This window comes from Pseudomyrmex gracilis, unplaced genomic scaffold, assembly GCF_002006095.1.
Source record: "Pseudomyrmex gracilis isolate BER0280 unplaced genomic scaffold, ASM200609v1 scaffold_166, whole genome shotgun sequence".
In the NCBI taxonomy this organism is placed as follows: domain Eukaryota; kingdom Metazoa; phylum Arthropoda; class Insecta; order Hymenoptera; family Formicidae; genus Pseudomyrmex; species Pseudomyrmex gracilis.
Genome location: NW_018020750.1, coordinates 75,128 through 101,075, shown reverse-complemented (window position 1 = coordinate 101,075; position 25,948 = coordinate 75,128). Strand labels below are relative to the sequence as shown.

General features: G+C 41.3%; 1 protein-coding gene across 2 annotated transcripts in view; it reads left to right on the top strand.

Annotated features, from left to right (window-relative positions):
- Positions 1 to 885: 885 nt before the first annotated feature.
- The window catches only part of LOC109857609 (LIM domain only protein 3-like), an 85,695-nt gene continuing 60,632 nt past the window's right edge, over positions 886 to 25,948 (top strand). For both annotated transcript variants that reach the window (XM_020434094.1, XM_020434095.1), the window contains exon 1: positions 886 to 1,292. The gene's annotated coding sequence lies outside the window, so the exon portion shown is untranslated. The remainder of the gene's footprint in view (positions 1,293 to 25,948) is intronic.

Below are 25,948 nucleotides of genomic sequence, written 5' to 3'. Positions count from 1 at the left end.
TGTATGTAAAACCACAGTTTTAGTTTAAAAGTTTTCTAATATTTTTTAATAATTCCATTTTATAAATTAAAATAATTTACTGGAAATCTAAAATTAGTTTTTTTTACAAGAGTGACTTTTATTTTCTCGAAAAGTAAAAATAAGTTTTGTATAAATTTTTAAACATTTTAAAATTCTAGTTTATTTTAAAAATATTTGTTTGTTTATATACATTTCTGAAATAATAGAAATATTTATAATAGTAATAATATAAACATTTCTCTTGAATTGTTATAAAACCTAATGTTAAATAGATTTTTGTTATTAAACAACTGAAAATTTTCTTCTATTTCATAGTATTTTATATATTTTGTTTGGTGTTTCCTAAGAAGTTTTTTTTAACACTTTTCTGTCAAAACGTCTTGCAAATGTCTGGAGGCGACTGACTTTACACTGACGTTACTACTTAAACTTTAATCCTCGCGTTCGCCAGCAACGTAATTTTCTCCGCGTTGAGACGTGAGCTCGATGTACCGCCATACTGTCGCGTCATCTCGAAAGAACACGCCCGTTCGCGCGGAAGAAGCCAGTTCGCAAGTTCGAGACTCGGACGGCGGAGCAGTTCTCGCGCTTGTTACGAGATTAAGGAAAAAGCTCTACGTTTCGGAGGGGGGCGGGATGTGAACAGAGGCACTCGGGGTCCACCCACGGAGACGTGCCCTCTTGCGAGGTATCCTATCGGCGACCTGAGCTTATTCCGCCCCTCAAGCTTCGGCCACACCCGCAATCATGCGCAGTTTCCACCCATCAACCAATGAAAGCGCCGAGAGCTTGCAAGCTCACCGCTCCGGTTCGGGCTGTCGCGGCTGAGCCACTCCGACCAAACACCACGTGGCACGCGTCCGAGTTGCACGTGCATTCGCGGAGCTGCGAGAGCTCGTTGCGCGCGCGAGAGCGAGCGCTTGCAAAAGGAAAGCTTGCGATATTGTCGTCACCGGGAATAGCAAAAACCGTGTTTCCTAACATTCAAGACGGTTTTCCGTCTCTCTTCCCAGACTTTCAACATTTTTTTTCTGTAACTCATTCCTTTCAATCTCTTCATCGTCAGATTTTTCTTTCACCTTTCTTTAAATTTTTCAACGTCTTTTGTAAACGATCGTTCACGTTTTTGTCGTATTTTATCTACAGTTGTAACGTCAAAAATTTAAACGTGCTTCAAAAAGTTTGCTGAGATCGACAGGTTTCGACCAAGCCTTTCGTGGAGATCAAGAGCTATCAGCCAAAGACGAAGATTTCAACAAGCTTCAGAGAAGGTTAGAAAATTATTTTATTTATAATTTAATTTACAATTATTACTTATTGTTATAAAATTAGATACAAGAAGTTTACTTTTTAATGTAGTGTATAATAGTGATAAAAATGACATGTTTTAGATAAAATATTTTGTAGTTACATGTATGTCTTTTTTTATATAAGATATGTAACGTATATATATGTTTTCCAAAAGTAAGAATGTTTTCTGCGTAATAAGAAAAATTAAAAATCACAACATATGCAAGAAAAAGAAAGTTTACAATATTTAATTTTTCGACAACTCTCTTTTTAACCGAATAGAACATTATATTCATATATACATTTTTATATATATGTATACATATATACATATATATATATATATATTATATATATAGAGTTTCTCTGTATTAATATTTTATTCTCTAGATTAATATACACTTTTTGTGTTATTGTGAGACAATCACATTTTTCCATTTTATGTTAAATATTTTCAATATTTTTATTGTATTGACCGATATGTTACTAAATATGGGAACTATTATTAGAAAAGAATAAATAAATAAATGAGATACGTGGATAAATTTCACAGAATATCATGTGTATAAAGACGTGAAAATCGTTCAAATATAGGAGACGATACTGTAACATTTATAAAAACAATTCTTTATGATATATTTATTTAAAATTATATACAATATGTGTGTAAATGATTGTAGAATATAATACGCGGTAACATATAAAAAAGAATCATTTTAAAGTATCTTGGCGTCGGCTCTGAAAGAGAGTTGATATTCAACAGTTGGCTCTTCTTTTATCTTTGAAACTTAACCCTCGATGTTACTGCCCTTTAAACACCCCTTTAGACACCCCTCTTCGTACATCCTACGAGAAGTACTTCTTGAGGAAGCAACAAAAGTATTAAAAAAACGTTAATGAAATTTTTGCGTGAAAACAAGAGGTAAATATGATTAAAATAATGAAACAAAATATAGTTAAATAGATTATTTTTACTTGAAATAAATTATCTCTGTGATAGAAGTGTGTTTTATATTAAAAAATATCTTCGACAAGAGAAAACAAACTCTACGATTTTGTTAAAGTTGCGTAATGCTCTTATACATAATAAAAATCTAAAAATTTAAAAATATAAGTATAGAATAATAATCAAGAGTTTCTTTTTGCCAAATTAAATTCATTTGTTCGTCGATTATGGACATTCTTTTTTTGCTCAGCCAAGTAACGGAGGAATTCGCGAACCCGATGCAATAGGTAGGGTCATAGGTGTAACATATTTATGTTGTGAACCGGCCGAGTGCGAGCAATAAATAGCGGAGATGTGTGGGAGGAGAGGTTGGACAAGGGAGACGAAACGTGTGTGAAGGGCAGTTCGTTGAGGCGCACGGGGCTAGAACGATTACGTTTCCCAAACCCCTCGTGCTCTTTCTCTCTCTCTCTGTCGTACGACCGAGTCACCGGCATCACCATCCACCGTCGTTTCGCTCCCTTCAACCCTCCCGCAAGCCTCTCTTGGCCCTCTCTACCCCTCCCCGCGTTTCCTCTCGTCCCACCGGACCCTTTACGGCGTTCGAACAACCCTATTCGTTTGTTTCCAGCCCGTATGTGCGCGTACACGAAGGTATGCAATTTCGGTGTCGGGAATGTGCAACTAGCAGACGAACGACTATCCATGTGAATATCGCGTATTTTCGCGGAGCTCTTACGAAAAAAGTTACTTCTTTGGAAATTGAGCTGGACAACCTTAAAACGTAAGAAGAAGTTCTTAAAAGTTGAGGTTAGGAAGATGCAAACCTCCTCTAATTGCTGCAATAGCGCCAAGTAACGAGAATGTACATTGATTAATTTGTGCAACAGATATACGTATATATATATATATATATATATATATATATACACATATTTATCAGTATGTATATCTTTCACAATTTTCACTGAGTTCATTAAATAAGAAGCTGAGGGATAAAAGTTACAAATTAACACTCGATATTACAAGAGTGAGAAAGAGAGAGAGAGAGAGAGAGAGAAAGAGTCAAACTCCAGGGGTTTATGGTACTTTCGAGATTCACTAGCGTTTATATAGTACCACTTGAAAAAGTGACGCGACACGCGATACAAGCGCGCGTCAATATGGCATTTCGTATATATATATTAACGGCGTATTACTGTTCCGCGGTTATTACGGTTACCGGGCGATGTAACGTTCTCCGGTAACAAAGCGCGCGCGATTACGCACACGATGCACGATACCGCCGACGTATCGGCACGCGGGCGGACTCATCCGATTCGAATGGGAGAGAACGGCATGTTCGCAGATACGGGCAGTTATGCTGAAAATCTTGACTGGAGGACCCTTTCGCATACCGATCGCCCGAGCCAATCGGATCGGAGGACGGATGCATCGGATCGGAACGCCGATCGGAGACACGCGTAGTCGGCCAGTCGGGTAACCAAATGATGCATATCTCTCCTCGGTCCGTCGTGTTCCGAATGTCCCGACGTTGCGAGCTTCTGTTTCTGAAGGGGGTGAGTGCGCGTAGAGAGAGGGTGAAACTAGGAGCATAGGATCGTCTTGGTGGGTGGCCAAGGAGAAGGGGGAGAACCTGCTCGAAAGCTGGGTGGACTTCGGGGGTGAAGCCTATGTATGGTCGCGATGAGGTCGAGAGCTTGCGGCCGGATGCCAGTCTGACCATGTCTAGCGGCACGTTACTTGCGAGCTCGTAAGCCTCTCCACTCCTGGACGCGTCTCGGTCAGAATCCGAGCAATGCGGCTCAAGAGTCCGCGCCGGCGTGCTGCAGCTGCACTCTAGGATGCTGCAGCTCTCAGCTATACTGGTCGCGATTCTCGACGGGGATTGGCTGGCGGAGTATCGTCGAGACGGGGTGGTCTTTGGCGGTCTTCCTGATATATGCCTGCTAATAGAAAGATCTTTGTTGCAACGAAAGAAAATTGCGAATCACACGGAATGATAATATATCGTTATATAATATTTCGATTCTTTAGTTGTTCGAAACTTTAAATGTAACAAAATATGCATATATATATATATATAAATTTTCAATTCCAGTAAATTGAAAACAGTGATAAATATAGAAATTTATATAGATGTATATACACATTGATAAATTTTCTGCATTTAGCGGTTTAATTCTGGGCGGCAATGTTTAAACATTCAGAGGTGTACATTAAATTCGTTGTTACATGAAAATTATATTACCTCAGTCGCGTATTACATTAATAATAATTAGGTCGATTCTATTTAAACTTTTAATCAAACAGTGGGAAAACGCTGCGTCGATCACGCAACGCGAGATCTCGCTCACAGTGTGACGGAGACGCGTCGAATGCGGCTTTTGCAAATGAATTTTTCGGGGCACACCATCGTTCCGCGCCATCGTTCGTTGATACGTTTGCATCGCGGTGATTTCGCAGGGCGCCGAGCTATATAACGCGCCAGGGGCCGCGGGTAACGAAATTCCCCCGATGCGTGCATCTCACGCATTCCGCAGCGAGATTGCGCAAAAATCGGGCGAAACAAACGCAACTAATTTAACTGCTTTCGAACAATTAATCCGAAGCATTTAATTTAATTGCGCCGCAGCCCGTCGAGTCCGGCCAGCAGCAGTCGAAACAACGACCGACGCAAAATCCGGGACGGAATTTTCGGCTCGACGCAATGGCTCGAATTCTTTGGCACGTGTAAAACAAAATAAAAACATTTGGCACTACGATTGAAAGTTGATTCGGGGAGAGAGAGAGCGGGAGAGGGAGAGAGAGAGAGAGAGAGAGAGGGAGGGAGAGGGAGAGAGAGAGAGAGAGAGAGAAAGAGAGAGAGAGAGAGAGAGAGAGAGAGANGAGAGAGAGAGAGAGAGAGAGAGAGAGAGAGAGAGAGAGAGAGAGAGAGAGAGAGAGAAAACGCGGTTATTAATACAAAATTGGAAATGACTGCGATTTGTTTGATAAAACTACTTTATGGATGTATAATATATACTCGTATATATACATTTTCTTTTTTTCTTTTGTTATATTATTTGTTTCATATAACCTTTAATTTACTTTAATTTCTTGTCTATTACAATATATATGTATTATTCGCATTTTGCATACAAATTTAAATGTTATCTTATTTTGTTAATTGCTAATTGTGTTGTATATTTCTTATGCTTTATTGGTACTAAAAACTTTGAGTTAAGAGCAAAATTCCCCGTTCGAAGAGACAATTGTAAAAGCAGTTGTCTATATATTCTTATTTATTTATTGATTGTATAGTTCATGTATATAGTTACAAAAAGTCAAGCGCATATAAAGATGAAAAAAAAAAAAGAGAACTAGTGGCAGGCATGATAGAGTGGATAGACGCGGTGGGAAAAAAAGATAGGAACGAGAAACGATATAGAGGAACGTAGGGAGGTAGAGAGTAGGTATAATTAATAGCAAACCCGTATAAATCAGAGACAGGTTGGATGCACGCTGGTACGCGCCGTTACCGATGCAGGATTATGCCCAGAGGGGCGGTTACCCCACGACTCGCTAATTTTTCACACAGCCGCCATAATGGTCCGGGCTAATTACTGATTTTTATCTCCGCGAGTTGCTCGCGGCGCGCGTGTGAGTACGCATACGTGTCGGTGTGGTCGAGAAGTGTAAAAAAAAAAAGAACACACACACACGATAAGATTCCAAAGCTTTGATTTCAAATCCAAATTGCGCGAATTTTGAAAAAAGTCTCACTCACGTAGCTACAATTGAATTTTTAAGAAAATTCTAAGAGACAAAAAAAAACAAAATCAGCATTTATTCGCAATATCCTCGTTCATGCGATTCGACAACACTTCGACTACGGAACTCGGCGAATTCGCGCAAGTTTGTCGCGCCATAGACCGCTCCAAGTTCCATGCGTATTTCTCCGCTTCAGTAGATACAGCTAACCAGCCCCAGACGCCTATGTACTTAACGTAACCCATGTAAGCTCACGCTAGAACAAATTTACCACCAACCTACGCTCTCTCTCTTTCTCTCTCTCTCTCTCTCTCTCTCTCTCTCTTTCTCTTTCCCTCGTCGCTGTGCTCCTCACTGCGCGGAGCTATCCGCGCTTCGAGTCCCTTCTCACCCCTTAATTCGCCCTCGAAACACCGATGTTATGAAGTTGTGTTGAACTTTTCGCGAGCATAGTTTGCAGAACACCCCCGGGTGACTGCAAGCGCTTACCTTCGCCTGTGACATATATCTACAGAGAGAGAGAGAGAGAGAGAGAGGGCGTCTGTGACAACGGAAAAATAAAAGCGACAGCTGAAACGAAAGGTGAGCCAGGCAGAGTTCAGAAAGGGCGTTGAGAGATGGTTTTATCATTGTCCAAAACCTACGCACGTTTTTCTCGGGAGGGCCTTGCCAAATTGATATTATCAGCTACCTGTTGCCCGTAAGACTTTAATCGGCGAACTACGATTCAATATCGCTCGGTGACAGCATCTTTGAAGAAATTTATTTGAAAGTAAAGAGATATTTACCATTAATATTGCGTCATTAAGCATGAAACTTGAAAAACACACACAGTACTACTTCAGTAATTCAAAGCAAATTTTTGCGATAATCTTGAACTCTACTATATCTTCAACTGCAGACTCTTGCGTTACATTTCAAACTAATTGTTTTTTTGTTTTGTATCAGTAAATGACAAACAATATACATGATCTATTACAAAACAGAAAAACAATCAGTTTGAAAAGTAATGCAAGTAGTTAAAGATATGATCGAGTTTAGATGCAGTATCGCGTACAAATTTGCTTTGAATTACCTAACGTATCGTATCAAAATGCACGAGCGTGACTGCTTGTTTATTTTTTGTTTTTTGTCTCAAGCTTCTTTCTTTTTTTTCCCGAGTCTGAGTAGATTCTGCGCGTATACTCGTGTTCGGCAACTAAAATGGTACACGCGTTAGGAATTCTCGGCACGGCAAGCTCGGAGCCAGCAGGCTCGACGGAAACTTACGGGCCAACTTTGAGGGGAGAAGTGGGGGTAACGGCATTACAACGTTATTAGATTTACCGCAAGCACCTACCCGGAGGCACTCGTGCACACATTACCTACATATCCTTCTCGAAGTATAAGTAACCCTAAGCGTCCCATAGAGTTCACCTTGTGGCTCCACTACCGCGAACATTAAATTATGCGCGTGTACGCTCCCGTAACTGCTAGCTACTTCCAGATATGTCGTTTTTTTTGCATTTAGTATTTTAGATTTATTAGTTATTGTGTATTCATATATACGATTTTTCAAATAAAATTTAAAAAAACATTTCTGTGTCACACAATCAGATAAGTAATGATTATTACGATTTAAGAAGAATATATTTATATAAAGAACGATAAATGTGTGTAAATGTGTGAACTTATATATTCTTTGTACAATGAAAAACTCGATTATACTTTTTCAGTGGTTTTCTCGATGACATTATTTGTAAAACTTTACAATATTTTTACAAATAGTACAATATTTTTGCAAATTAACAATTTGTGTTAAGTATAATCTAAGCGTCATCTGTTTTTTTCTACAATTACACTTTCAGTTCTCACATTCAATTCTCACACTGAATGCGCGACAGCGTCCGAGCGTGGCGCGAGGCAATCTACGTAATTTTGCGTAATGGTCTCGCGGCGAGCTTGACGAGGGAGGAAACGGCAAAATAATTTAAACACACACGAGAAATATATCGAGCCACACGGGGGAGGAAGCACGTGTAGAGCGAGCTGAGTTAGGAGGGGAAAGGAGGGCGCGCGAGAAACGCGAGAGAGCGAGAGAAATTTCGGCGCGGCTAGCTATTGAGTAGCTACCCTTAAGATAAGGGTGGATTCACCCCGTCTCTCATACGTTTCCGCTATCTGACGCTAAACGGCACCGACGCTCGGTGGCCTTCCACGGTAAAAGGGATGGCCCCGGCAGCACTCGGTTATACATAATACGCCGGCACATTACTGTCGAAGCGCCGTTAGATAAGCGGAATTTAGAACGGCGAGACAGGATTTTTGTACGGACGACATTTGTGAAGGATCGTTGGATTTGTAAGCGCAACGTTTTTTCCTGTTTGTCTTCTATATATAAAAGTAAATTTGCGTCTCTACCTTCTTTCATCTGTCGAGAAAGATTTAAATCACATTATCGGATAAGAAAAAGTAAAAGATAATTAGACTCGCTATGTGTGTGTTTTATCAGAGAATTCATATGTATATATTAAAAAACTTAGAACTAGAATTCTCGAACACACAACTGTTTTTTCTAAAATAACTCAAGAACTTTTCAAAACACTTTTTTGAAAAGATATCAGTCCGAGATTTTTTAATCGTTTTTTATCTTATCTTCATTTTAAGTTTTGTTTGAGAACTCTTATAGTTTGTCAATTTTTGTGTGATTAAATATATACAAATTAGTTTTAAGAAACACAGTAATTATGTTTATTCTCTCTCTCTGTAAACAGTAATCATATTTATTCTCCCTCTCTGTCTCTCTCTAAAGTTTCTCTCTGCTAACAATAGAATTTTGCATAACGTAAAGATTAATTTTGTTAAAAATGTTTATTTTAAAACGTTTATCTCAATTGGCATCGCTTTCGATTTTCGATGGAATAAAATTGCCAATTGTGACGAAACTGATTTGAAAAGCCAGAGAAGACGCGAAACCGGCGCAACAAAGGCCTTTACACGTTTCGCCCCCAACTCATTTAAGGCTAACTGTCCACAACGGGGGTGCAAACTACCCTTATCTGCGGACGTTTATGCCCACGCCTTATCTCGCAGCCCCCGACTGCTTCGCACTCGCTAACAACTCGGTATTCTCTCTTCCAAGCCAATCTCCTTTCTCGGACAGAACGACCTTAAGTTCTCTTCCTCTTCACTCTTCTCTCTATCTCTCTCTGTATATATACATATAATCTCTCTCGCTCTTTTTCATCATTCTAGCTTTTACTCCATTCTTTCTTATTTACTTACAGATTGAACAAAACATTTCAGATTTTAATTTTTAATTCTGCTTCAATTATTTCATCATACCTAACAAATTTGAAAATGTAAATATGTAACTAAACGAGAATGGAGAACGAGAATTTTGAGAATAGTGGAATTAAAATAATATTTTTCTTAGTCAAAATTAGATGAATTTTATACTTGAATAATAAAATTGTCACGGTTTATCTCATCGTTCGTTTCAATAACCTATTGATAACTACGACACAGTACATATATGAGACGTCAAATTGGTCCAATTGAATTCGCTTATAGAAAGGTTTCGGTCTTCAATGATACACAGTCGGAAGGCAGAAGACAATCGGAAAGGTTCTGACGTTTCTTATCTTATACCGCTATTTCTATCCCACTGTCTCGTTTTGTTTCGCGAAGTGGAGCGAAACTGGAGGTTTCTGAACGACGGAGGGAGGGTTTCACTCCGCTCTGAGAATGTTGTGGTGAAAACAAAGACGTTACTCGTCCCTATCTGAGGGTTGTAAAATAACCGTCGTCGAACAACGACGAAACAGAGGCGTAATAAATGAGATAAGCTACGGAATAGATTCCAGCGAGAGAACGGAAGACATTATCAATGACTTTTTTCGATCAACATCCCGTCTTCATCTAATCATAGCGAGAAAGTTTGGAGAGAGATCCGAACAACGATAATGCAATAAATTCTAGAAGAAATATAAGTAAATCTCAAACAGACAAAAGTAAAGACACACTTTCTCTCGCAAATATTTGTGACAAAAACGCGCGCGTTGCCGAATTAAAACAACTGGATGGATGGAGAACTAGCGGAATGACATAATAGAACATCCGGAATCTATGAAAGTGTTTCACCGAATCGTTTGTATAATCGCGCGTAGCGTGTAACGTTACAACGGTCACATTATCGTCCGCGCAAATCGCTTGTTTTATACTCGCTTGGGAGTTTCTGGGGTAAAACCGCGTGTCCATTCGCGTCTGGGATTTAACTCGTGGAGTTTTTTTTCGGACGAGGAGCACGCATCCACGCACGTATATATACATACGCACGCACGCGTCCAGAGAACGTCGGACTAATTGGAAGTCTTAATGGCACTCGACGGTAATAACGCACGACGGGATCAGTGTGTGTTGCGCGCATCATATCGATCGGAATTTGCAACGAACCCCTCTCACTTCCCGTGTCTCTCGTTCCCGCGATTTGCCCTCCTCCCTCTCCTATCCATCAATGACGAATCAACAAACACAGGACTGATTTGATTTCATTCATTAATTCCGAGCGACTTCGCTCGGGTTGATTTCCGTGGATATTTTCTCGTGGATTGCGCGCACGTTAAGAGAGCGAAAGCGAGACGGAAAAAAATAGAAGAGTCGATTGGGGATGTAAGCGAGCGAGACAAAGGGGGATAAAAAACATCGAGGAGGACCACCCGTGATTTTTCGACCAACTCGAAGGAATTCGGGAACGTACGAACTGGCCGATAAACACAGCATTAAATATATCATTGCGATACGAATCGCTTATCCTTTGCTTGTTAACATTTTTTCCAGGTTACACAACGGCAATTAATCTCGATATTTCCGACACGTCCGAAAAATTTCGACGCACGCACGACCTGCTGCAGCATGTACCTAGAAAAAAAAAATATGGAAACTCAAACACAGAAGTCCGATTTGTTGGCAGTTCGGATTTCCCGGTTGCGGAATATGAATTCATCGAGCGTACAGAGAAGAGGCAAATAGGAGCCGGAAATGATAACCGCTCGCGTTGCTGCTATGGTTATTGTTATCGGTATATCGGTATGGCTCTATGAGCGGTTATTAAGATAAAAGATGCACGGGATACGCGCGCAAGCACAGAGCTATTGAATGTCCCTAACAAAATCTGGATTTATAAGCTAGCTTTATTGTAGTCATGTGCACACCGTGCATGGTACGTATAACACGCGCAAATATTCAATACGCGTTAGATTCGTTTATTTACCGAGACATATATAGAAATATCAGAAAACATCACGTCCGGTGACTTGTGTGGAATTTTTTTTTTTCATTTTAACATCAATGTATGCTTATGTCGCGACTGTGAGGGATATTGGTGTACAGGGCTTTTCAGAGAAAGAGAAAGACACACATACATAGGGGGAGAGAGAGAGAGAGAGAGAATTTCAGCAAATAAGTTCAATACAATACATTTTAAGAGTACAATACATTTTGTTTAACAACAAAATATTAAAGCAAAATATTATTTAACAAATTAACAAACTATTTAGAACTCATATTGTTTAAAACTAACTACAAAATTTAACTGGTAATAAGAACCGATACGCTTGTTTTGTGGAATAAATACATCTGAATATATATTTATATTTTTAAGAGTGTAAATTGTTTTATATGATTATTTGAATTTAAATTTTTCAATTTGTGAAATCACATAGGATGCTAGATTTGCATCACATGTACATATCTATTTTCCTTTTTCAACTATTTAAGTAATTAAGTACTTATTAAGTAAAATATCACTTATCAAAGGTTTAATTAAAAAGAAAAAAAAAAGATTTTATTATGTAACTGGTTAAAAATATTTGTTGGGGCATGGTATAACGTGTAATGTTAGTTCTGAGTCATCCTGTACATGCAAAAGAATCGAGGCGAGGACCACGGGAGAATATCACGAAGGATGAAGAAGACTCGTCTTATTGACATCCCGTAACTGTACCGTGATTTAATATAAACTGCACAAAGCGCTCACCTTTGATAGGTAAATATGAAATACTCTCTGGTCGTGGACGAGTGCCCTTTCACAGGGCAGCACAGGCTCGCGCTCGAGGGTGCGTTTGTTGTCTCGCTTTCTCGGGAGGATGCAAGACGTATATGTACATACCTTACACCCGCCACGTCCCTTACCCTAAGAGAAAATGCTTCTGGGTAAGGAGCGCGGGATATCTCAGTCTTTGAGAACTTGAGGACGATCCTATCGCCGTACGTCTTCTCTTCTGTGTTGGTCATATCGTTTGAATTCTTTTCGCGTGCGCATATCTGACGCGTGATTGTCTCGTCCGGTTGGATGAACAATATCGTCCGAGAAGAAAGTGTTCGGCGCGTCAATCGATAAAATCGAGTTCGAGCGACTTGAAATTCGAAAAAACGAGAATGAAAATGGAAAGAAATACGTACACTCGAAAAGTTTCATTCGGTCTGTCTGTCTCAGCAAGTAATATTCTTCTCGCCGGTGCTCTTTGATCCTTTATTACATTTTTACAAGCGATTACATTGGCCAGCCGCTGGCGATGCTTCGGGGACGATCTTATTTCCGCTTCTTCCGACGATCGTCTTCAGATACTGTCGTGCCTTGAGACGGCGCGCGCGCTCATCCCGAGGAGAGCGTAACGAAGTTTTCCGTACAAAGAAGAAGATATTGTTCTTGTTTGTTGTGTAGCGAAGTTAATTCGAGTCTTGTCTCGAGACCGGGTAGAGTTCATTCGTCCTTAATTGAGTTTAAGGGATTATAAAATTGTTCCGCACAGAGTCGATTACGTACTTGGTGAGGAAACGACGACAGGTCTTGCTTGTTGACAAAGACGCTCGATACTTGTTAAAATATCAATTGAGAAAAAAAACATGTTTAGTAATAACAATAGATGGGGTAACTGAAGTTTCTTTTCGAAACAAGCTACTCAATCATACAATTCTGATTGCTCCCAAAAGAATTTAGCAAAGCGTTTGATTATAATCGACTTTTCTCTCTCCGCGTCTCTCTCGTCGAAATTGAAATCGCTCGCGCGGTGTTTAAGAGCGTGCGACAAGGAACTGCCCTCAACTGCGGCCTTTAATTGGTACCGGCCGTTAGTTAGCGCGAAATCATAGCTTTTGAGCGACACACGTCACAGACAGACGTTCGCTCTCTCCGCCAAAAGGCACTGGGGTGGCCGGATCAACGACGCTTATCCCGAGCTCGCGGATTAAAGGTGAAGCAGGAGGGTAAAAAGATATAACAGGGTTGTGTGTATGCGCGTGCGTTCTCGTTCTCTCGTAATTTCAAACAGTCTCCCGCGACTCGATCCTCCGACGTGACTCTGAGTTCAGTTAGTGAGCTTGAGCGTGCAATGATTGATGCTGGGGCCAGCGGTTGAGCGGGAAGAAGGGATGAGGGGATTGGGTGATGGTCGAATAAGCGAGAGAAAGAGAGAGAGAGAGAGAGAGAGAGACGCGGGTGGTGAAAGTGAGGAGGACCGGAGGATCGGTCCTACAGCCTGGGGAAATTTAATTAACGTAAATGCCGCCGCCACGGCCGGCGCTACACACCGTGTGTGGCAATCGCTCATATGCAACTCAACTCGATGCCCCCTTCCTTTCCCCTTTCCGTTCGTTGGCCGTTTCTCCTACTCCCGTTTCGACCACCCCCAACACCCCTTAGCGGAGCCATGGTGCCGCGCGCCTCACCCCAAGCTTATCCGCTATCACGTGCATCACTCCGAACAGCCAGCTGGGGGTTATTAAACATCTGGAAAAGGGGGTGAGGAGTTTCGATTGCGGCGCAATTGATGGATCTTGAATCGGAACCGACTCAATTCTGTTTCGATTTATAAGCGCGATCGATCCTCTAACAGGCCTTGCGCCTCGCGGCGGATAAATAATCGGTGTGTAATATCTTCGGCGGAATTCGAGCTGCTCCTTTTCCCCGGGGAGAGTTAATGGCCCGGGCTAATATATTCGGCCGACACTCCCCCGCACTCCTCCTGATTTTACCGAGCGCACATGCCACTCGATACGACGGAACTTCCGATGGCGGTTCACCGTCGCGAGAGGGTCTTTATACGGGTGTCCGTTACGGGTTGTATCCCCGTACGAAACGGGAGAAATACGATTTCGCCGACGAGGGGTGGAATATCTTCAAATGTATATGTTTATCTATATGAAGCGTTTCTCTTCCTTTCTTCTGGAAATTCTTTCGACATCGTATAAAGATAAATTTCTTTTTTGTAATAAGTTAGCGCTTTAAAAGATATACGTATGTAAAATATATTCTTCTCAAAAAAAAAATATATATATATAATTAATATCATATATATATATATATATATACAATCCCAAATATTAAAAATAAATATAATAGAAAATAAAATAGATGTTGATAATAATATTAATGTGATAAAAAAATAAGAAGCTGAACTAAAGATCTATCTATGCAACTTGTATGTAATCAGACCGCGAAATCGGTATATGAGTGAGAGAATTATACGCACAGAAGTGGAACAGTGCGAGTGAGATCGGTCGGTAGCGTCGAGGGTCACCAGAGGGGGGGTTGATGGCGGAGGCGAGGAGCGCGGTAGCGGCAGTGTGGCGGGGCAAGAGACATGCTCTATAATGGCCGCGGCACGTGGTGCGTGCCCCCATTAAACCGATCGCACCCCGGATTGATTTTCAGCCTTTCGGCATTTGATCCGAGCAAACTTCGTTGTCGGTATAATTGAATCGCGAATGTTCGCCCGACTCGGCCGCAAATTGACCGAAACGCGCTGCTGGCCGCGCGCGCGGCGCAACGCGCGACTACCAGGCTCGGCGATCAGGTCGGCTACGGGGGAATCGAGGGGAGAAAAAAGACCGCATCGATGCAGGATGGAATCGATGAAATCGAGAAAAAAAGATATCGCGGGGGAGAAAGAGAAGGGGAAACGGAAAGAGAAGGGCAGGAGAACGAAGAAGGATGGAAAGCGTGCGTGACTTCGCGCTGCGGTTCTCGCAGCAAGTGAAACGGATATAAAATGGTAACTTAATTACTCACGCTCGTTGTGCCAGCCGATGTCGATGCTCATCTCTCTTTCTCTCTATCTCTCTCTCTCTCTCTCTCTCTCGCTTTTTCTCTGTTTCTCTCCCGATCCAACCGCGTCGTCGATACTTTGACAATTAGCGGACTTGATGGATTCGTTGTGCGTCCGTCGCCGCCTCGATTCGATTGCCGCGTCACGTCTACATTGTAATTCGATTCAACGTTCTGCGCGGCACAGGACCGAGTATGTCCGAGCTTCTGTCTCTCTTTCTTTTAGTCTTTTACGAAACACGATCGAAAAAAAATGGAAGAGCATCGTGCGCAATGCAAGGTAAACTAATTCGATGATACTTTCGAAATTGATCATTAAATTATAAAAGCGAGCGTACGCGGTATCGAGCGTGGGTCTCGAGTGCCTGTTAAGTGGCCATAATCGAATGACATGTATGAAAAGTGTAGAACCAGTCTCTCTCAACGTACTTTATAAAATAAAGAGACGCGATCGTTTTTTCTTGCGCGAATTTCTCACAAGCAACATTAATGTTCCTTCACATATCGGTTTTTCTTTCTATAATAATGTTTCCTGGGAGTAAAATAGTTACATACTGAAACACTGATAAAATAAAATAATAATTTTCTACTTGTTATAGAAATAACAAAAGTATCTTCAACGAAGAACAAAAAATGAAAAAATAACGAAAAATGACCTACTGCAATACTTTCACAATTTCTAGAAGGCTGGCGATCTTGTATTTTTACAAAATAGTAAAACTATACTGAGATTCGTCTACAATAAATAATAAAATCGCAATCATTTGACGCAAATTACAATGGCAACACAATTTTCAGAATTCTCCAGGACATGTTTGGTTGAAAGGAGAAAAGTCAAATGAAATACGAAGCGTTTTCGCGCATTCGACTGGTGAATGCGGAATGATATTTTCAAACGGGCCGATGCGGCGTGGCGACCGAGCGGACTGTTCTAGATGCGAAAGTGCAACGCGCGGGACGTAGCAGCAGCAGCAGCAACAGAATGCATTCGTGCGGTCCGCAGGCCGTAACTGCTAATTAGTCCATACAAGAGCCGTATGGCAGGCTGTGGAGGGTCGGCGAAGCGAGTAGCAGGATGCACCCCTTTATTAAATACCATCGAAATTAAAATTATAATTGCGTTCGCTGCAGTGCCCTTCGTCCGCGCCGGGAGCGCGCGCACGCTAGTTCTCTCTGCGCGCGCGCGCGAGAGAGAGATTACTTCCCCTCTCTAATATTGCGTCGAGGGTTTTGATTGGAATTTGCGCTTAAAAACGCTCACAAATCTCGATGAAGATTTCGGGAAATAATTCCATCGCGCGAAAACGCGTAATTTCTAATTATCGATTAATTACGCTAGAATATATACGGAATTCGACGCGCAATATTTACAACAATTTCAGATTTTGAACGTAATAAACGTCACATTACTTTTTTCTTTATAGATATTTATGGTAATTAAGAGTCATCTCGTTTATATAAGAGATTCAATTTACTGAGATAACTCTTTACGCATCAAAAAGCGCACTGAAATTTCTCCTCATCACATTCCAGAAGGGAGAGAGAGAGGGGGAGGGTTGAAAAATAATTTCACCGGCAGAAAGAGAGAAGTTTCACGCAGATGAAAAAACTTGGAGATATCGGTGAGCGCGCACGAACACAGCAAACCATCCCCCACCCTCCGTATAATCGCCCGCGGATATTCTAATTAGGGGTAACGCGTGTCGGTTTCTCTTGCCAGCTGAGTAAGGCATACGAATATACACATAGGAGCCATAGGTGGATAGAGAGAGGTAAGAGAGGAAGGGAGTGTGTGGAGGTAGTAGGTTGTATGGTCCCTGTCAGCCACTGTGCCACTGACGGCTCGCTAATTGCTCAACCAACCTCCGATCCTTCCGCCCCCTCCTTCCACGGTGTGCCACCCTTCAAATCCAAATCCATCCCTTCGTAACGCCTGGTCGGTGCGGCCGTTTCTCGTCCCTCTTCCTTCCACTCAGCTCTCGTTCTCGTTTCCTACTTCGTTCTGGCTCGCAATTGCGAGCATAGATCGACTATTCGCTACGAACGCGAAATTTCTGTGTCGACCAAAGTGGCCGCGCCGTGCCGACGGATTCTTCATCGTGCGTTCTGCATGCCATCACGCGCGTTGTCCGTCATATTTACCGTTTACCGGTGTACGTACACGGTTTTTTGGTCGACATCGATTTGGCTCTCATTCAGAGCTGCGCACGTTGGCAGATCAATTAATTCGTGAAACGTTCCCCTCGTTTCGCAAAATAATTGTTAATATATATGATTCGCGCTCTCAAAATTAAATAAATTAAACTGTCAGTCAGAGCTTTGTAGAAATTTTTTCATAGATATGTCAATATCTTAATTCCATATTACACACGGGATTTTTAAATAAATGTTATATGTATAATAGAAAAGTGCAATTGAGAAGTGATTTTAAACGTACTGCAAATTATTTCAAAAAAATTCTCACTTTGTTGTGCAAGTAAGATTGTTAAAACGTCAAATGCGTCCACGTGTGCGCTTTCGCACGCGTGCTCATGCCATCGATCCCGCGTGTTGGTGCCTACGCGCGCGAGCGGACGGACGAGCGAGTTAGCGAATGGATGGACGGACGTGCGGACCAAGGGTTCGGCACGATCGCGAATTAATCGAGCATATAATCGATGTGCGCCTGTCGATGTATGTATATGGAAACCATCCGCCTGGTCACCCTCGCGAACGCCGCTCTCTCCCTTTCTCTCCCGCCTCCGCTTTTCCGTCCCTCTCTGCTGCCTGTCGTTAACCCACAGTGCCGCGCACAGTAACGCTAATTTCTGTGCCGGACGTGTCGTCGTACTAACCCGTCGAAAAACGTCGAAACGGCGAGCTTACCTTCTCGTTTGTGCCGCCACGCGCTTTCGGAGCGCGTCCGGAGGCGACAATATTTTCCAAAAGTTGCCGCTTTGAATTTTACTGTTGACGGACGTCGCTCGCGCGCGAGAGAGAGTCTGGCTTTGGCAAAATTCAATTGCCGCGCTCTGTTATAGTTGCGATGAAAAGTAAACGTAAAAAGCAATAACGATAGACAGAGCGCAGTGTTACGTTTGTTCTTTAGTTTCGTATCGTTACGTGCTAGCGTAAACTAATCGTTGAAAGTATCGAAAAAGTGCGATCTTAAACTAAGCGAACCAACTTCGTAAACAAATTCTACGTTAACACGAATCTCAAAAACAATTAATTTAACATTACAACAGTAACGAAATAAAAAATAATGAATAAAAAAAAATGTTTTCAGTTTGAAAAGAGATTTTCTATTTAATTCTAAATACTCGAGATCGGCGCGAGACGCTCAACGTTGCTTTTAATATCGTCGAAATTTTTATGAAATATCGACCGCGTGTGTGTACAGGAATTTTCGATAACACAGAGCTGAAAACCGGAAGGAGCGTTGGCGCAGTTTGCTGCACGGGCGAGTTGCAAATTTTGTATCTGATGTCCCCAGAACGGAAATCAGGGAGGCACTGCAAAATTGATCTGTCTCCTGATTTATTACCGCGAACTAATAAAGCCGGTATCGAACGTGGCCCGCGGCATCCTCGAAACGCGCGATAGGTGCCTATCCCGCGGCATCTATACGATTGGTTCAAATCCATACTTTACAAGAGCCACCCTAATAGCGACCGCCGCGTGATGGACAGCCGTGAAAGCGTGCAGGGCTGTCGCCCGCTCGCGTACTCGATTAACGAATGAAAACCGAAAGGTGAACAAATTTTCGATACATCGCTTGACGAAATTAAAGCATTTTTTTTAACACAAACCCGCGTTTTAACGCACACATCCGCAATTAATTTCATTTTTACTCTCTAATAATTTTTATTAAAGTTAAAGCGAAAGCAAAAAATTGCATCTTAATTTGATCGTTTGGATGTACAAATTCTGATATTAAAAAAAACCATGCCAAGTTAGCTAAGTTTAGAGTTGTCAAACAATTTTAACTCACGCGATCTCTTTTTTCCTTTTTTTATAAGCTGCCAACAAGAAGACGTTCGTAAACACGTTTATGCCGAAATTGCAAAAAGAGACGGTAACGCTCAACGTAAGTTACGCGCTCTTCCATGTGCGAGAATCCGACGTTTTTAAAGCTCAAACATTAGATCGTGTGTTATATTTATATTCCGTTTCATTTACGTGTGAGACGCAAGGCGCGGGAAATTAATTAAACAGCTGATGAACCATGGTGTATCCGATATATCAGAAAGATACAGAAATAAAGAGAGAAAGCGTGTGCCGCCTCGGGGCGGAGGGACGATGTTTCCGGGACCGTTGGAGTGATGGAGCGAGCAGAAAAACAAACGCGCGGCATTCAACCGCCTCCTGAAAATCAGCGCGCGATCGCTCCGGAGATTTTCAATTTGCGGATTTGTTAAGGGCGCGCAAAACGTTACTCCTGGCGCTGCTGCCGCCATTCCGCTCCGTCGTGCGGAATACGTCAGTTTACGCGTACCTGTCAGCGTTTCCGCGCGCGCGCATCGGTAAGGAAAAAAGTCCGCAGTGGTACAAAGTAAAATTAACCGGCCAGCCGGGCCCGACGGATTTGATCGGATTGGAAATCTGATTTCCGATTCCCGGCTATCACTCGAAAGAGAGCTGAATCGCTACATGACTGCTGAATAATTTTTATCGCAACGCTGCCTCCGCCAAAAGGCACCGCACCTACCGACAAGAACAACGGATCATTTGTACTTTTATAAAATCAGATATTTTTTCAAGAATATTTGCCAAGTAACAAAGAAGTGAGATTAGATATTGTTAAATTATTTTGTATGTTGATAGAAAAATTATACATAATAGAGAACATAGAGTATAGATATTCTTTAAATAACCGTAAGATATAATAAATAAATAGGCAGCATTTGTAAATATTAAGTGACAATTAAATTAGAGTTTTCACACACTTTTTATACGTATCTACTTTAACGATTTTATAGATCTCACAATGTTCCGTTTCATATTTCAATTATAATATTCTGTTCTCCGCGCGTGTTTTCCGAACACGATATTTCTCGCACATATATATGTGTGTGCGTATATATATATACATAGTTTCTCCAAGATGCGAGATAAACTTTGTTTAATGTCGTACTTAGAATATTTGCAACTGCATCACGTATCGCGTTATGTAGCAAATTACAGACACACACGCTTTAGGCGTCCAAACCAGCACGCTTTCTGGTAGCGAACGCTCTCTGCCGACGTGATCGTCGAATTCGCAAACTACATTTGCATAAATTCCGGGATACCGAGACAATTTGGACTCATAAACGTAATTAATGGCGGAGCATTAATTCAGAGATTTTTCCCCGGTTACAAACACATGCCGCGCTGTTCGGTGCCAAGTGTTCCGCAATTTAGCTAAATAATTACTAAACTTGCTCCGCTGCTGTTTCCCAACGCACACCGCGCGAAACGCGACGAAACGCCGATGTAATCATCTGACGGAATAACGTTGCTCACTCTGGCTTATATCTTGTTGTACCTTAATCTTTTTGTTACCGAGACAACACACACGTGAATTCATAAAAATTCGTCATACTTGCTTTCGTAATAAATCTTAAACGCGTTGGTAATTTCTTCATTCTTTTCATTTTTATAATCTTTCAAATTTCATTGTTTATATAACGTACGAAGAAATGAGAGATAAAAAGTAATTTCCATAAATTTTGACTTTAAATCAGCAAGAAATTCCGGGATGATTAAAGTCCGGATTAAAAACACAGCTTTGTCTACGATGCAAAGCTGAAGATTTTCCATTCTTATGTGCGAAACCGTTCTCGCAACGACGCAGCGACGAAAAGGGGGATACTGCAAGGCGGACGTGTATACATATGTACATACATATACATAGATACGTTTGTCCCGGGGCAGGCTTGCCATCCTAAGCCGGCTTGACTAATTGGCAGTGTTATAATCATGGGTACACGGTTAGGTTGGTATTACCGCGAGTTATAGCCCCGTCTCCACATTGGCGACCGCCACGCACATTCGCGCGCAAGAGGGGGCGCTTAATGACCCCGTCGTTTACGCAAATTTTCCCATTATGCGACGCGGTTTTGGACCGCCAAACGGGACGATCTGGACTATCGTTGGAACAAACTAACGCCGTAACAAGACAGTTGGTGCTATCGGAAACAAGAGAATGTTGAGCAACACGTTTAATTAAAAAGACATTTTTTTCATTAGTGCGATACACATCAGCTTTAATAACGATTAAGATTTCTATTCAATGACAATTTTCTAAGAAAGAAGAATATTTTCTTTCTACATTTGATGCAGTTAAATTGTTTTTGTAAAATATACATTTTTTCCTCAAGGTTTGAGATTACTGTGATTTAATGAGAAATAAATATGTTGAGAAAAAAATTTCGTCTCTCTTTCAATCAACTTCATAGAAATTGAACGCCATTCGAAAGTTAAGAATGAATTTCGCGAACCGCACAAGCAAAAGGAGATAACACGAGGCGCGGTATATTTCATCGCCAAGGGATGTTGCGATTTCGTGCGCTCGCACCAGAAAGGCACGTGTGTGGCCGAAGAAGATACTGATAATAAAAAATCGTGGGATATAAAGTAATTCAAACAAATGCGCCGGCGATATATTCCACAGGGCTTATCCACGACTGGTCATTCATAAATGGTGGGAAGAAATGACACTCTAACGGCCAGCTATCCGTAATGGTTAGGAAGTGGGGAGAGATTTGTTGGCAACGGACACGTCGAAAGGTAACACACATTCCCGTCCGCGCGAATCCTCCAATGATGTCGATGATATCTCTTCCACTCGCAAGCAGACTGCGTTCACAGAAGCGTTTTCAACGCTGATATTTCAGCGACAGTTTCGCGGTTTTTTCATAAAGATCAACTACTCTCTAACGGTCGCTCAAAAGAGTTGTTTGCGAACACTCGTTGGCATGAAGAGTTTCGCGGAACTTCATATCGATAGCCAGCAGCGCGTTCCATCAGCCCGAGAGTCCCAGGGGTGTGATCGCCGCTAACTAAACTTGTAAATCTCCTGTCTCCGTGCCCGAGCTTTCCCAACTGACCAGAACGCATTTGTCTATCTTACACGGTAGTGTAAGCAAGCAGCGCTAGAAAATCAGACGGTTACGAATATACGATTGTGTTATACCTCGACTCGAGTTTTAATCTCTTCAAAATGCAACATTTATTTTGCTACACATCGAATATTTATTGCTCACCCAAGTTGTGAGCGCAGCTCGTGCTGCGTTTAACGGGGCGCCTCGTTTCAGCTCGTTTCGCTACCTTCACATTCTTGTCCTATAAACTTTGATGTACGAATCTCGCCGAGACATAAAGGCAGTTTCTGACAGTGGAGAGATATACGTAGCGCGCGCCCGCGCGCGCATCACAAACAAAAGCTGGGCAAACGAGAAGTTACGAGGACCCTTTACACTCCCTCCGCCCCTGCCCCAGCATCCGGTTGTCTCGCGTATTATGACTGATGTCTTAGTTAACCGTTTCGCTCGCGCCGCTCCAGGCCTTAATGTCCCGGAGAAGAAAGAGAGCTCGCGAGATACGGCCACTTGTGCCCGAGCTCGCATTGCCGCCGCCGCCGCCGCCGCCGCCGCCGCCGCTTGCCGCGTTAGAAATTGTGAAAAATGGTTATGGCGCGGCACACAGCCGCGATGATACGTTACGATGCCATTGCCTCGAGAGAGTGTATAGCGATTTGTTGTCGTGATTATATCTGCATTCGTGGATTTATCTGCCGAGCTTTGACAGATTCCGTACGTCAAAAAATTTATAACCGTAAATATTATAATTATAAAGAGAAAGCTTTAAACATATTTTACGGAAGATATATATTTAAATATATCTCACGAATGACTTATTTTATGATAAAAAAAAACTCAAAGCAAAAAGATATTTTATTGTGAAGTTGTTCCTATTGTGTGAAGCCTCAACGCGAGATGTGTCAAAAAATTAGATAACGCCTCGTTGCCTCGATTGAAAATTATTAAAGAGCGTTTAATCTCTCTTTTTCTTTTTTTTTTTTTTTTTTTAAGCCACGGCACTCGTTTGCTTTATTTTGCACAACTTTTGTGTTCAAGCACCCCCTTTGCCTTTCCTTCATCCTTCGCGTTTTACGGTTTTTCATTCCTGCCGTGCGCGCTCTAATCGCCGGCCCTTTCCGCGGTAATATTTAATTTTTAATCCGCTCGTATTCAAATGCACCCGGCACCCGCACCCCGCGACCCTCTTAATGGGAATACAATTTATGCTCGAGCCGCGGCTTATTTTACATTTTATGCTAAATACTCAGCGGCTACGCGCCCACGTAGTTCGGAGTTCCGCAAACAATTAATCGTATGAGCGCGTGTGTGAGAAAATGAACGATGTAATCCCAGATGCATTTCTTGACGCCGCACGTCTCGCGAATTTTTGAAAAAGAAAAACGTCATCTTTGAATATAATAAATTAATTTTTCTCTCATACGTACTTTTTCATACAACTGTTTTATCTATACAATTTAATTACTATTGTCAGAGAGAAAGAAAAGGAAAAATAAAGAAAGAGAAAGAAACACAGAGATTTAACATATATCATCTTAATGTATATTTATAATTTGTGATAAATATCCTTTCTTGAAAAATTAGAGTTCAAATTGTTATTGTATTTTAACTTTTCAAGGCCAGATATGGATCTCTCAAAAATTGCGCATCAGCGTTTCTAGAAAAAAATCAATAATTTTAAACGTTTGTATCTTCGAATCTACTAGAGATTTTTTCAGTTTGTTTTTTTCGACGCAGAATCGTTCAAATTTCTGATTAAAAACAAAAACAAATAATCAAAATTGAAAACATATTAATTTTTCGCGGAAATATTCGATCTTAAAATCGCTTGGGTTTCATAGACCAACAGTCTGACCTAACTAGTTGTCATTTTTGAGGTCTGGCTACGAAGAGTTAATTATAACGAGAATTTACATATACCGCGCGCGAGAGATTAGATGTTTGAAAAATATTGTCATATTAATATTTATTCTCATATACAGAGTAACACTATCCTTCCTCACGGCTTTATATAACGCTGGGTATTATTTCCATGTTTTATCGAGTAACGTGGAAACAGAATTGTCAAGTAAATTATATTCTGATGCAGAAAGCGCTTGTTAAGCTCACTTCCTTTTACTTGGAAGATGTAGAAGTACGCACACCACCCTCGTGTAATTATCTGGTCGAGGAATTTAGTCAACATAGCCGAAGGGCGTTCGCGAAACTCAGTTACGGTTTGGTCAGCCGGCCCGGTTCGAAAACTCCCGCGGGGCAACTTTAATCTGTAATTTTTAATCAGGCACCGATTAAAGCACTAATAGGCAATCCTGGATGAAAATGACCAAGACCCCTCGTACACTAGACACTCAAGCGTCCCCCGATATTTTCGATTTAAAACCGCGCTTGATTTTCATCATATCTACTTGCAGCTTATATAATTTAACTTATCGCACACATTTTTTTGTACAAATAATTCAAACTTAACGTTTGCTTTAGAAACAACGAGTGGAATGAAGAGTGCGTGTGCGATTAAACTCCGAAATAAACCTCGTATCTCGGCAAATGTTTCGCCTGAATCAGAAATGAATGGCGTCTGCTTGTCTACGTTCTCATTTCCGGGCTGCCGACTGCCTACCGACAGGAAAAAGGAAAGAACTCCCTTCCGGCTCTCTTGGCCGCTTATTTTTTCACTGGTTGCTCATGCATTATTTAAAGCTCGACAACGAGCGTTAAAGTCACTAGGAAAGCTTTCCGCCGTCGGCGCTAACGGACTCCCGGCGTTTCTGCGTCTTAATTCCTAAAAAATGTTTCCTTCAAAGTGACGACACTCTCTTGAGTAGAACGTAATAATCTAACGCGACATTCGCGTGTTACATTTTGTTTTAATGTTGCTCGAATCGATCTGGCGCACGCTATCGATTACTCGTATCGAGTGTTCCGTTACTACGTGCATAAATTATGCTTTCGTATGTGGCCGATGCAACATTTAAATGCGCGACGAGCAAATTTAGATTTCCTCCCAGCAACCTCCGGACATAACCGTGATCTCGATTTAGACCGACCTAACGAGGCGGCGATTTGAATAATTGAACGAATCCTAAACCTCATGTCCGGCTATTACGAACGTTGAATATTAAAGCAATCGTTCCCGTTCCGCTATGCGCCGCTACCGACAATTCCGATTCCCGCATTCTTTGCTCGCTCGGATCGAGCCTCTTTTCGCGTTTCATAGAAATTTATACTTCTTACACCTGATATTTTTGCCAATATTTTGTATAAGTATCCCAACTACATATTTAACAAAAAAACAAGCTATCTCAAGTATATAACAAAAGAAAAAATAAAAAACTTCAAATATCTAATACGTAGATTATATTCGACAGATTTCCAACACACACACTCTCTTTTATTAATTTTAAAAAAGATTCTTGTACCTCAATCAATTTTATGTGCGCAGTTTGAACGTCTTTTTGAGCGCAATCTTAGCAGTCTATGTTTTAAACTATAACTGAATTAAAACTTTTTTTTTAAAACATTTAATAGTATCGATAATTTCAAAAAAAAAAAAAAAATAAATAACAACTACAAACTTCATCGGATATATGTTATATTAATGTACGTATGCTGTTGCTGAAAAAAACTTTGAATCTAATTAACATGCTCGTTCTACCGCCGAGGATTAGACTTCGCCAGAAGGAAGGATTTTTATAGCACCTTTAGCTAATGGAATCGATAATTATCAGACGGCGCTATTGAATTATCCTGCCATTACTCGGGAAAGATAATTAAGCAACGCTTCGGTAAGCA